Raw genomic sequence first — 13,303 nt, 5'->3', positions numbered from 1 at the left:
CAATGTTATTCTTATCTGAATCCACGAAGACACTATCCGATCCTCTGTAGTGGTAAACCATGTCTTCTTCTCATCACGTGCTGTCAATCCTGCAAAAGATACATATAAATATCTCTCTCTCTCTCTCTCTCTCTTACAGTGTGTGTGTGGTGTGTGGACCTGATATTTAAAGGTAACAAATTAGGCTTGTTCAAAAGACTATTGTTCTCTTGTTAAGTTCCTTTGCATGTACCTACTATAGATAAGTTCATGCCATCAGACATGAAAAGGTTAAAGAATCCGCAATAGTACTAACGCATAAACCTTCCATATGAGAGCACAAAAATAGATGCAGATTAAGAAAATTTACATTTGCAGCAAAAGCTATGAGAGCACAAAGAACATCATTCCGTCAGTACTTCTATAGTCTATTTTGCTTAAGTATTCCTTGGGTACAGAAGATATTATCAATCAGACCATCATCAGTACTTCTATAGTCTATTTTGCTTAAGCATTCCTTCCGTACAGAAATTTTTAGCAATCAGACCACATGAAAAACTTAATGATGACAAAGTAGCACACCTTGGCGGACCAAATACAACAGAGCAACTCTATGTATCTCCTCCAACAAACCAAACTAAACACCACGATGCAAGCACATGAGAAATACTTAATATAGGGAGGAATCTGTAGAGGAACCTAAATAACATCCTTAATTGCCTTAAACCCTGAACTACTGCAAAAAAAACATTTATGTAACACGTTAGGTGAGAATAGTGGGAGCACCATGATTTGGTCATGATTCGGAAACTGATAGAGATGCTGTAGTCAAGTTCAATGAATGTCTGACCTGGTCGAGAGGTCCTATATATGCTCCGAGAACAAAACCTGTGTGCCAAAAATAAATACAGTAAAGATGAACACCAGTTTTTTCTGATCAAACCAGGCATAAACCTCTTGTAAAACAACCTTCTCGTTGTTTGATGTCCGCAGGAACTCGGTGACAGTGCAAGACACGCTCATAGCTATGCCATATATACCAAGCAAGCAACATGTATGGAGGAGGAGGGGGACGCACCAGTATCGCATAACCTTGCACGCGGCGCACTTCTTGCTGCTGGTGCTGGGGATGCCGCAGGCGTAGCACGAAATTGATTGTGTCCTTCGGCTCCAGCCTAGTGAAGTCGACCGCAACTTCGGCCGCTGACTGCTAGCTCGCCTACCAGGCATGACCTGAACGCCATCTGACTCTGCTAGAGTGTTAGAGGAGGCGCCCGACCATGTCCCCAACGCACCAGCAGCCTCCCCAGCTCTTGGTCATCACTCACGACCCTCCACCACCATGGCGCTCCTCTTCGTTCTCCAACCATGCCGCCAGCCCGTCACACACATCAAATACCCCACCAACATCGCCCCTTGACAACAACAACTAACTATCATGGATACATTTCCACTTCAAACATCAAATGGTGCATATGGTTTCTACTTCAGAAACCATATGAGCTTGTTATTATACTTCTGAAACCATATGAGCTTGTTATTATACTTCTGAAACCATATGTTATGTAGTATTTATACCTTCCAATACTCATTGCCAGTTGGAACGGTCATTCCTTAGTTCTGTGGATACTGCAATATGCAATGCTATGTCGAACTGGACATATCCATTTAGGATTGCCCTTAGTTTATAGCACACTCTCAACATACTTGCAATAGTTATAAAGTCTCAGCCCAAAGATGGTAATGAAGTGAAAAGGAAAAAAACAGCACACATATAATAACCCAGTTGTAGGGTCCATGCATAAAAAATAAACATATTCATTGATAATATGAAACATAATGTATATGAAAATTAGTCACCATGTATCAGACTGCAAACACAAATAGTAGTACATGGATGGTGTTAATATTACCTTTTATTAAAAGAAAGACTGCAACATGATATATAAAATGACCAAGCAGTAGAACTGATGGCCAAACTTCTCAAAATTCTAGTAAGGAAATTTTGGGCAATCCTAAAAAAATTAAACAAGGCAGCAGCTAGTCATTTGCAATGCTTGATTGTACATGATACCTTGCCCTTTTACAATGTTATTCTTATCTGAATCCACGAAGACGCTATCCGATCCTCTGTAGTGGTAAACCATGTCTTCTTCTCATCATGTGCTGTCAATCCTGCAAAAGATACATATAAATATCTCTCTCTCTCTCTTTTATAGTGTGTGTGTGGTGTGTGGACCTGATATTTAAAGGTAACAAATTAGGCTTGTTCAAAAGACTATTGTTCTCTTGTTAAGTTCCTTTGCATGTACCTACTATAGATAAGTTCATGCCATCAGACATGAAAAGGTTAAAGAATCCGCAATAGTACTAACGCATAAACCTTCCATATGAGAGCACAAAAATAGATGCAGATTAAGAAAATTTACATTTGCAGCAAAAGCTATGAGAGCACAAAGAACATCATTCCGTCAGTACTTCTATAGTCTATTTTGCTTAAGTATTCCTTGGGTACAGAAGACATTATCAATCAGACCATCATCAGTACTTCTATAGTCTATTTTGCTTAAGCATTCCTTCCGTACAGAAATTTTTAGCAATCAGACCACATGAAAAACTTAATGATGACAAAGTAGCACGCCTTGGTAGACCAAATACAACAGAGCAACTCTATGTATCTCCTCCTACAAACCAAACTAAACACCACGATGCAAGCACATGAGAAATACTTAATATATGGAGGAATCTATAGAGGAACCTAAATAACATCCTTAATTGCCTTAAACCCTGAACTATTGCAAAAAAACATTTATGTAACACGTCATGTGAGAATAGTGGGAGCACCATGATTTGGTCCTGATTCGGAAACTGATAGAGATGATGTAGTCAAGTTCAATGAATGTCTGACCTGGCCGAGAGGTCCTATATATGCTTCGAGAACGAAACCTGTGTGCCAAAAATAAATACAATAAAGATGAACACCAGTTTTTTCTGATCAAACCAGGCATAAACCTCTTCTAAAACAACCTTCTCGTTGTTTGATGTCCGCAGGAACTCGGTGACAGTGCAAGACATGCTCATAGCTATGCCATATATACCAAGCAAGCAACATGTATGGAGGAGGGGGGACGCACCAGTATCGCATAACCTTGCACGCGGCGCACTTCTTGCTGCTGGTGCTGGGGATGTCGCAGGCGTAGCACGAAATTGATCGTGTCCTTCGGCTCCAGCCTAGTGAAGTCGACCGCAACTTCGGCCGCTGACTGCTAGCTCGCCTACCAGGCATGACCTGAACACCATCTGACTCTGCTAGAGTGTTAGAGGAGGCGCCCGACCATGTCCCCAACGCACCAGCAGCCTCCCCAGCTCTTGGTCATCACTCACGACCCTCCACCACCACGGCGCTCCTCTTCGTTCTCCAACCATGCCGCCAGCCCGTCACACACATAAAATGCCCCACCAACATCGCCCCTGGTCAGCCGCTCTAAATCTCGATTTTGATCTACAAAAAGAAGGGTGAGCGAGAAACGAGAAGTGATGGCATGGGAATCTCTGATGTCGAGGACGACACGGAGATTAGATGAGACATTCCCGTGACTTCCATCCGGCTACCTGCTGCTTGCCGCCGTCATCCCACTGCTGCGCCGCGTGTCTCTCCCACGCTGCTGCTGCTATCAGGAGGAGGGACGAGGGAGAGGAGGATTGGGGCGGCGGCGGCGACATCATGTGTGTTTTTTCTTTCCTAACAATTGTGCATCGGGCTTGTATGAAAGGGGAGGAGGAACGGGTGGGGTAGACTGTTTTTTGAGGCCTTATTCTGGCAGGAAATCGGTAAATTCCCAAAATGAGACGTGGGCTATGTTTGGAAAATATCGATCGAAGGTGGCGAGATCCTTCCTTCGATGGAACGAACGAAACCAAACGAAGGACTTAGAGACGTACCATCACCGCCGCAGACTCCTCATTTAGGAGTGGAGATAAATTACGTGATTGAATCTTTCTTCTTTTTGTGTGGGGGAATTACGTGATTGAATCATCACATGCCAAATCAGGAGGTGGGAAAAATGGGTGGGGCGTGCGCTGGGGGAGACCTTCGATTGATGGGGTGGGGCGTACGAAGTGAAGAGAATAATTACCATATTCAAAATTTCCTGAGTTATGGCCTTACCATACCTGGATTGATTTATTACTATAATTATCATATTTGAGATTTATGAGTTTATAGCCTTACCATACGTGGATTAATTGTGATTGATTACCATAAATACGTTGGGTATTGCCAGCCAGACGAGAAAAGAGGAAAACCGGTGGGAGGGGAGGTGGTGGGAGGTTGGACGAAGAAAAACCAGACGAAAAAAACCAGACGAAAAAAAACCAGATGAAAGTGGTGGGACTATTCAACCAACTCGTCCATTAGGAGTAGAGATATGCAACGTCGATGAAACTACGTAGATCAGCTCCGGACATAGAAATTACACAATAGTTCTCCAAAAGATCCATCAAAGTTTACACAAACGACAGAGAACTATATACTACATCTAAAACTTGAAATTAAAATCAACTTCACCACTTTCGGGCCGGCCCTTTCCCCTTTTGGTCGCCGCCATAGCTGTACCTATCGTCGGCTGGTGGAGGATCGTCCGATTCGTCAGAGGAGGAGCCGTCGTCATGAGGAGGCGTCGATGATGACGAGGCCCTTCAGGCGCTGGACGGACCGGTCTTGCTAGCGCCTGGGCTTGGCTAGCCGAGTCGCCTTCTCCAACACCTCCCACTCGGAGTGCTTGATGGCAAGCCGAAGACAAAGAGCATAGGCGTTCTTCCGGCGGAGCCGCCGAGCGTTCGTCTCCGTCGTTGTAAGCGACCGGCGGTAGACCCACGCGAGGAGTCGCTGGTCCACGTCGGGCTCCGCCGGTAACTCGCGCCGGCGGCGGACAGAGCTCCCCACAGCCTCCGTCTCCCTTGCCCGCTGCCTCTCACGATGAGCGGCGCGCGCCTCTGACTCCGGCATGCGCGCCCGGGCCGGCGGGGCAGGCACAAGCACCCACCGTTGTCCACGAGGGGGAGCAGCAGCCGGCGGGCGAGGGGACGGCGTGGGGAAGCAGCAGCTGGCAGGGCGATGGGACGGCGTGCGGGAGGCACCGATTGCGCTGGCCGCTTGTCGGAGCTGCCCATGGGTCGGGAGGCTGCAGATCCTGAGCTGCCCCCGTTGTCCACCTTGGACCACTCCAAGGCGATGCGGAGGGCAAGCTCATACCCTGGATCCACCTCGTCGTCAGAGCGGCTGTCGAAGCTTGACATTGCGTCGGATTCGATCGGAATCGGTACGGGAAGAGGAGAGGACGGAGCGAGAGAGAAGAGTGAGTGAGCTAGAGTTTCAGACCGAGGATGTCGATGAGGGTTTTTATGGGACATCCGTGGGGTCGGTGGTGGGCCGGGCTTGTCAGGCAGACACGCCCGGGCATACCCGGGCCACCCCATATTCGCTCCATATTTGGGCTGGATATGAGGGTGTCGGTCAGTCTGAGCGTTTGAGACCCGTTTGAGACGTCCGTCTAGGTAAAAAAAACATGACCGTACAGTGACCGAGTAGCCCGCCCGGACGTGTGAGGCGGCTTTAAAAGGTCCGGCTGTAGATGCTCTAAGATTGCATATATCTCAAATTTTACTACTGCCTCTATTACTCCCTCTATTATATAAGACGTTTTAGAAAACGAAATGTGTATATGGCAACCGTGTGGCAGATTGCGAAACTGCCACACGCATCCAACGCCATCAATTCTCTCTCGATTTCCTTCCTTTTCCGCACGACCTCCCGATTTCTTTCCTTTCCCTCACGTCCTCCCCGATTTTATCGGGTACACCCGCTCGTGCCTTCCTAATTTTCGTGATCGTCATTTATGGCCCCACATGCCTTCTCGATTTTCAGCAAAAATAATGCTTAGACTAGGATTTGATCTTTGGTCTGCAGGTAATTAACAATGGGAGCTAACCACCTCACCTATGACACTCATTGTTGAACATTCTAAGGGAAATACTGTTTTTGACATGTTTTCGCCTTTAATATGTTAGCACTGAAAAACTTTTTATTTCAAGCATCATGGTAACTTTGATCATTGGAAATAAATTTGTTGAACCCGCCCCCCCCCCCCCCCGTTAATTTCTGTAAATAGCACGATAACATTCACGCCATAGACCTGATAGTTTAGATACAAACGTCGTGGTAACTTTAACCATTGGGGAAAACAAATGTGAAAAGATACCTGATAATTTATGTGTAAATAGATGGTAATATACGTAGCGCACATCTGATAACTGAGGTAGAAGCACCATGGTAACTTTGACCGTAGGGAATTTTTTTGAAAAGATACTCCGGTATCTTCTGTGTAAATAGCACGGTAGTATACCTCCCTCCCCTGGCATTTTTATGTGTAAATAGTATGAAAGCATATGCACTGCGATAACTAAACACCATGATAAATTTTTGACCCGTGGAGGGGGGGGGGATTTGTTGCTGAAACATATCCCTGATAAATTTTGTGTAAATAGCATGATATTTTAAGCACTGTGGGCTTGATAGGTTAACTAGAATTAGCATGACAACTTTTTGCCCCGGGAAAAAGTTGTTCAAAACATCCCTAATATTTTTTGTGTAAATAACATGATAATATAAGCACCGCATAACCGATAACTTGCAATATAAACATGATGGTAACTTTTTTACCAAAGGAAAATATATAAGTTGTTAAAAACATACACTTGCCTCGCGCGTGGGCCTCTTGGATGAACACAACACATGGCGTGCCACGGGAAAGTCACATAATGTTTAGTGTCATGAGGGGCACATGTGCTATAGGCGTGATAAGTTACGCAAAAACATCATGGTAATTTTTAACCTATGGAAAAAGCTACCGAAACACACCCAAATTTTTAGGTGCAAGTACCATGATAATATACGAACCGTAGACCCGGTAACTCATGTACAATCCCCCATGGTAAATTTGAACGGGGGGAGGTTGATGTACATATACCCTGATAACTTATGTGTAAGTACCACGGTATTTTACACATCGAAGACCTTATTGTTGGAAATATGCCCTAGAGGCAATAATAAAAGCATTATTATTATATTTCCTTGTTCATGATAATTGTCTTTATTCATGCTATAATTGTGTTATCCGGAAATCGTAATACATGTGTGAATAATAGACACCAACATGTCCCTAGTAAGCCTCTAGTTGACTAGCTCGTTGATCAACAGATAGTCATGGTTTCCTAACTATGGACATTGGATGTCATTGATAACGAGATCACATCATTAGGAGAATGATGTGATGGACAAGACCCAATCCTAAACATAGCACAAGGTCGTATAGTTTGTTTGCTAGAGTTTTCCAATGTCAAGTATCTTTTCCTTAGACCATGAGATCGTGTAACTCCCGAATACCGTAGGAGTGCTTTGGGTGTACCAAACGTCACAACGTAACTGGGTGACTATAAAGGTATACTACGGGTATCTCCGAAAGTGTCTGTTGGGTTGACACGGATCAAGACTGCGATTTGTCACTCCATATGACGGAGAGGTATCACTAGGCCCACTCGGTAATGCATCATCATAATGAGCTCAAAGTGACCAAGTGTCTGGTCATAGGATCATGCATTACGGTACGAGTAAAGTGACTTGCCGGTAACGAGATTGAACGAGGTATTGGGATACCGACGATCGCATCTCGGGCAAGTAACATACCGATTGACAAAGGGAATTGTATACGGGGTTGCTTGAATCATCGACATCGTGGTTCATCCGATGAGATCATCGAGGAGCATGTGGGAGCCAACATGGGTATCCAGATCCCGCTGTTGGTTATTGGCCGGAGAGTCGTCTCGGTCATGTCTACATGTCTCCCGAACCCGTAGGGTCTACACACTTAAGGTTCGGTGACGCTAGGGTTGTAGGGATATGTATATGTAGTAACCCGAATGTTGTTCGGAGTCTCGGATGAGATCCCGGACGTCACGAGGAGTTCCGGAATGGTCCGGAGGTAAAGAATTATATATAGGAAGTGCTATTTCGGGCATCGGGACAAGTTTCGGGGTCACCGGTATTGTACCGGGACCACCGGAAGGGTCCCGGGGGTCCACCGGGTGGGGCCACCTGTCCCGGGGGGGCACATGGGCTGTAAGGGGTGCGCCTTGGCCTACATGGGCCAAGGGCACCAGCCCCAAGAGGCCCATGCGCCTAGGGTTTCAAGGAGGGAAGAGTCCCAAAGGGGGAAGGCACCCCTAGGTGCCTTGGGGAGGAGGGATTCCTCCCCTTGGCTGCACCCCCCTAGGAGATTAGATCTCCTAGGGCCGGCGCCCGCCCCCCCCTTGGACCTCCTATATATAGTGGGGAGATGAAGGACTTCTTACCTTGATCTTTGGTGCCTCCCTCTCCCTCTCCAACACCTCCTCCTCCTCCATAGTGCTTGGCGAAGCCCTGCCGGAGTACTGCAGCTCCATCAACACCACGCCGTCGTGCTGCTGCTGGAGCCATCTCCCTCAACCTCTCCTTCCCCCTTGCTGGATCAAGAAGAAGGAGAGGTTACGCTGACCGTACGTGTGTTGAACGCGGAGGTGCCGTCCGTTCGGCGCTAGGATCTCCGGTGATTTGGATCACGTCGAGTACGCCTTCCTCATCCCCGTTCTTTGAATGCTTCCGCGCGTGATCTACAAAGGTATGTAGATGCAATCCGACTACTCGTTGCTAGATGAACTCCTAGATGGATCTTGGTGAAACCGTAGGAAATTTTTTGTTTTTCTGCAACGTTCCCCAACAGTGGTATCAGAGCTAGGTCTATGCGTAGTTCTCTTGCACGAGTAGAACACAATTTGTTGTGGGCGTAGATGTTGTCAACTTTCTTGCCGCTACTAGTCTTATCTTGCTTCAACGGTATTGTGGGATGAAGCGGCCCGGACCAACCTTACACGTACGCTTACGTGAGATCGGTTCCACCGACTAACATGCACAAGTTGCATAAGGTGGCTGGCGGGTGTCTGTCTCTCCTACTTTAGTTGGAGCGGATTCGATGAAAAGGGTCCTTATGAAGGGTAAATAGAAGTTGACAAATCACATTTTGGCTTTCACGTAGGTAAGAAAACGTTCTTGCTAGAACCCTACTTCAGCCACGTAAAACTTGCAACAACAATTAGAGGACGTCTAACTTGTTTTGCAGCAAGTGCTTTGTGATATGATATGGCCAAAGTTGTGATGAATGATGAATGATCTATATGTGATGTATGAGATGTTCATGCTATTGTAATAGGAATCACGACTTGCATGTCGATGAGTATGACAACCGGCAGGAGCCATAGGAGTTGTCTTTATTTTTTGTATGACCTGCGTGTCACTGAGAAACGCCATGTAAATTACTTTACTTTATTGCTAAACGCGTTAGCCATAGTAGTAGAAGTAATAGTTGGCGAGCAACTTCATGAAGACACAATGATGGAGATCATGATGATGGAGATCATGGTGTCATGCCGGTGACAAGATGATCATGGAGCCCCAAGATGGAGATCAAAGGAGCTATGTGATATTGGCCATATCATGTCACTATTATTATTTGATTGCATGTGATGTTTATCATGTTTTTCATCTTGTTTACTTAGAACGACGGTAGTAAATAAGATGATCCCTCATAATAATTTCAAGAAAGTGTTTCCCCTAACTGTGCACCGTTGCGACAGTTCGTTGTTTCGAAGCACCACGTGATGATCGGGTGTGATAGATTCTAACGTTCACATACAACGGGTGTAAGACAGATTTACACATGCAAAACACTTAGGTTGACTTGACGAGTCTAGCATGTACAGACATGGCCTCGGAACACAGAAGACCGAAAGGTTGAGCATGAGTCGTATAGAAGATACGATCAACATGAAGATGTTCACCGACGTTGACTAGTCCGTCTCACGTGATGATCGGACACGGCCTAGTTAACTCGGATCATGTTATACTTAGATGACTGGAGGGATGTCTATCTAAGTGGGAGTTCATTGAATAATTTGATTAGATGAACTTAATTATCATGAACTTAGTCTAAAATGTTTACAATATGTCTTGTAGATCAAATGGCCAACGTAGTCCTCAACTTCAACGCGTTCCTAGAGAAAACCAAGCTGAAAGACGATGGCAGCAACTACACGGACTGGGTCCGGAACCTGAGGATCATCCTCATAGCTGCCAAGAAAGATTATGTCCTACAAGCACCGCTAGGTGACGCACCTATTCTCCCTGCAGAACAAGACGTTATGAACGCCTGGCAGGCACGTACCGATGACTACTCCCTCGTTCAGTGCGGCATGCTTTACAGCTTAGAGCCGGGGCTCCAAAAGCGTTTTGAGAGACACAGAGCATATGAGATGTTCGAAGAGCTGAAAATGGTTTTTCAAGCTCATGCCCGGGTTGAGAGATATGAAGTCTCCGACAAATTCTTCAGCTGTAAGATGGAGGAAAATAGTTCTGTCAGTGAGCACATACTCACAATGTCTGGGTTACATAACCGCTTGACTCAGCTGGGAGTTAATCTCCCGGATGACGCAATCATTGACAGAATCCTCCAGTCGCTTCCACCGAGTTACAAGAGCTTTGTGATGAACTTCAATATGCAGGGGATGGAAAAGACCATTCCTGAAGTATTTGCAATGCTGAAATCAGCAGAGGTAGAAGTCAAAAAGGAACATCAAGTGTTGATGGTGAATAAAACCACTAAGTTCAAGAAAGGCAAGGGTAAGAAAACCTTCAAGAAAGACGGCAAGGGAGTTGCCGCGCCCGGCAAGCAAGCTGCCGGGAAGAAGCCAAAGAATGGACCCAAGCCCGAGACTGAGTGCTTTTATTGCAAGGAAAGTGGTCACTGGAAGCGAAACTGCCCCAAATACTTAGCGGACAAGAAGGCCGGCAAAACAAAAGGTATATGTGATATACACGTAATTGATGTGTACCTTACCAGTACTCGTAGTAGCTCCTGGGTATTTGATACCGGTGCAGTTGCTCACATTTGTAACTCAAAGCAGGAGCTGCGGAATAAGCGGAGACTGGCGAAGGACGAGGTGACGATGCGCGTCGGGAATGGTTCCAAGGTCGATGTGATCGCCGTCGGCACGCTGCCTCTTCATTTACCTACGGGATTAGTTTTAAACCTCAATAATTGTTATTTAGTGCCAAGTTTGAGCATGAACATTGTATCAGGATCTCGTTTAATTCGAGATGGCTACTCATTTAAATCCGAGAATAATGGTTGTTCTATTTATATGAGAGATATGTTTTATGGTCATGCTCCGATGGTAAATGGTTTATTCTTAATGAATCTCGAGCGTATTGCTACACATATTCATAGTGTGAATACCAAAAGATGTAAGATTGATAATGATAGTCCCACATACTTGTGGCACTGCCCCCTTGGTCACATAGGTGTCAAACGCATGAAGAAGCTCCATGCTGATGGACTTTTAGAGTCTCTTGATTATGAATCATTTGACACGTGCGAACCATGCCTCATGGGTAAAATGACCAAGACTCCGTTCTCAGGAACAATGGAGCGAGCAACCAACTTATTGGAAATCATACATACTGATGTGTGCGGTCCAATGAGTGTTGAGGCTCGCGGTGGCTATCGTTATGTTCTCACCCTCACTGATGACTTAAGTAGATATGGGTATGTCTACTTAATGAAACACAAGTCTGAGACCTTTGAAAAGTTCAAGGAATTTCAGAGTGAGGTTGAGAATCAACGTGACAGGAAAATCAAGTTCCTGCGATCAGATCATGAAGGAGAATACTTGAGTCATGAGTTTGGCACACACTTAAGAAAATGCGGAATAGTTTCATAGCTCACGCCGCCTGGAACACCTCAGCGTAATGGTGTGTCTGAACGTCGTAATCGCACTCTATTAGATATGGTGCGATCTATGATGTCTCTTGCCGATTTACCGCTATCTTTTTGGGGCTATGCTTTAGAGACTGCCGCATTCACTTTAAATAGGGCTCCGTCGAAATCCGTTGAGACGACACCATTTGAATTATGGTTTGGGAAGAAACCTAAGCTGTCGTTTCTAAAAGTTTGGGGATGCGATGCTTATGTCAAGAAACTTCAACCTGAAAAGCTCGAACCCAAATCGGAAAAATGCGTCTTCATAGGATACCCTAAAGAAACTATTGGGTATACCTTCTACCTCAGATCCGAAGGCAAGATCTTTGTTGCCAAGAATGGGTCCTTTCTAGAGAAAGAGTTTCTCTCGAAAGAAGTAAGTGGGAGGAAAATGGAACTTGATGAAGTATTACCTCTTGAACCGGAAAATGGCACAACTCAAGAAAATGTTCCTGAGGTTCCTGCACCGACTAGAGAGGAAGTTAATGATGATGATCAAGATACTTCTGATCAAGCTCCTACTGAAATTCGAAGGTCCATAAGGACACGTTCCGCACCAGAGTGGTACGGCAACCCTGTCTTGGAAATTATGTTGTTAGACAACAGTGAACCTACGAACTGTGAAGAAGCGATGGCGGGCCCGGATTCCGACAAATGGCTAGAAGCCATGAAATCCGAGATAGGATCCATGTATGAAAACGAAGTATGGACTTTGACTGACTTGCCCGTTGAGCGGCGAGCCATAGAAAACAAATGGATCTTTAAGAAGAAGACAGACGCGGATGGTAATGTGACCATCTATAAAGCTCGGCTTGTCGCTAAGGGTTATCGACAAGTTCAAGGGGTTGACTACGATGAGACTTTCTCACCAGTAGCGAAGCTGAAGTCCGTCTGAATCATGTTAGCAATTGCCGCATTCTATGATTATGAAATATGGCAAATGGACGTCAAAACGGCATTCCTTAATGGTTTCCTTAAGGAAGAATTGTATATGGAACATTCGCTTTGATGAGATGATCAAAGCGTTTGGGTTTACGCAGACTTATGGAGAAGCCTGCGTTTACAAGAAAGTGAGTGGGAGCTCTGTAGCATTTCTCATATTATATGTAGATGACATACTTTTGATGGGAAATGATATAGAACTCTTGGACAGCATTAAGGCCTACTTGAATAAGAGTTTTTCAATGAAGGACCTTGGAGAAGCTGCTTATATATTAGGCATCAAGATCTATAGAGACAGATCAAGACGCCTCATAGGTCTTTCGCAAAGCACATACCTTGATAAGATATTGAAGAAGTTCAATATGGATCAGTCTAAGAAGGGGTTCTTGCCTGTGTTGCAAGGTGTGAAATTGAGCTCAGCTCAATGTCTGACCACGGCAGAAGATATAGAAGAGATGAGTGTCATCCCCTATGCC

Source organism: Triticum urartu, chromosome 5A, assembly GCF_056163025.1.
Source record: "Triticum urartu cultivar PI428250 chromosome 5A, HENAU_Tu73, whole genome shotgun sequence".
NCBI lineage: Eukaryota > Viridiplantae > Streptophyta > Magnoliopsida > Poales > Poaceae > Triticum > Triticum urartu.
The sequence above is the reverse complement of the archived record's forward strand: the minus strand, read 5'-3'. Positions refer to the sequence as shown.